Source organism: Suricata suricatta, chromosome 10, assembly GCF_006229205.1.
Source record: "Suricata suricatta isolate VVHF042 chromosome 10, meerkat_22Aug2017_6uvM2_HiC, whole genome shotgun sequence".
In the NCBI taxonomy this organism is placed as follows: domain Eukaryota; kingdom Metazoa; phylum Chordata; class Mammalia; order Carnivora; family Herpestidae; genus Suricata; species Suricata suricatta.
The window spans coordinates 94,231,661-94,233,186 of NC_043709.1; positions in this window are offsets into that span (position 1 = coordinate 94,231,661).

Consider the following 1,526-nt stretch of genomic DNA (forward strand, 5'->3'; position numbering starts at 1 on the left):
TCTCTTTCATAAGTTTTCTATAGTTTTCATCATAGAGGTCTTTTACATCCTTGGTTAGGGTTACTCCTGGGTATTTGATAGTTTTTTGTGCAATCGTAAATGGGATCAGTTTCTTGATTTCTCTTTCGGCTGCTTCATTTTTGGTGTATAGGAATGCAACTGATTTCTGTACATTGATGTTTGTATCCTGCAACTTTACTGAATTCATTAATCAGCTCTAGAAGGCTTCTGGTGGAGTCGATTGGGTTTTCCATGTAGAGTATCATGTCATCTGCAAAAAGTGAAAGTTTGACTTCTTCTTTGCCAATTCTGATGCCTTTTATTTCCTTTTGTTTTCTCATTGCTGATGCTAGGACTTCCAGCACTATGTTAAACAGCAGTGGTGAGAGTGGACACCCCTGTCGTGTTCCTAATCTCAGGGGGAAAGCTCTCAGTTTTTCCCCATTAAGGATAATATTGACTGTGGGCTTTTCATAAACTGCTTTTATAATGTTGCGGTAAGTTCCTTCTTCTGACTTTCTCAAGGTTTTTTATTAAGAAAGGGTGCTGTATTTTGTCAAATGCTTTTTCTGCATCTATCAACAGGATCATATGGGTTTTTTTCCCCTTCTTTTGTTAATATGATGGATCACATTGATGGATTTGCGAATATTGAACCAGCCCTGTAACCCAGGAATGAATCCCACTTGATCATGATGGATAATTCTTTTTATATGCTGTTGAATTAGATTTGCTAGTATCTTATTGAGTATTTTTGCATCTGTCTTCCTTAAGGATAGTGGTCTGTAGTTCTCATATTTTGCTGAGTCTCTGTCTGGTTTGGGTATCAAGGTGATGCTGGCTTCGTAGAATGAGTTTGGAAGCTTTCCTTCTATTTCTATTTTTTGGAATAGTTTGAGCAGAATGGGTATGAACTCTGCTTTAAATGTCTGGTAGAATTCCCCTGGGAAGCCATCTGGCCCTGGGCTCTTATTCGTTGGGCGATTTTTGATAACGGATTCGATTTCTTCACTGGTTATTGGTCTATTCATGCTTTCTATCTCTTCCTGTTTGAATTTTGGCAGTTAGGAATTTGTCCATTTCTTCTGTGTTGTCCAGTTTGTTGGCATATAATTTTTCATAGTAATCTCTGATGATTGCTTGTATTTCTAAGGGATTAGTCGTAATAGATTCTTATTAATTCATGATTTTGTCTATCTGGGTGCTCTCTCTTTTCTTTCTGAGGAGCCTGGCTAGAGGTTTATCGATTTTATTTTTTCAAAGAACCAACCCTTGGTTTCATTGATCTGCTCGACTGTTCTTTTGGATTCTATATTGTTTATTTCTTCTGCTGGGTTTGGGGTGCTTTTGCTGCTTCCCTTCTAGTTCCAGTAGGTGCTCTGTTAAATTTTGAATTTGTGTTTTTTCTAGTTTGTTGAGATTGGCCTGGATTGCAATATACTTTTCTCTAAGAACTGCCTTTGCTGCATCCCAGAGATTTTGGATTGTTGTATTTTTGTTTTCATTGGTTTCCATATATTTTTTAA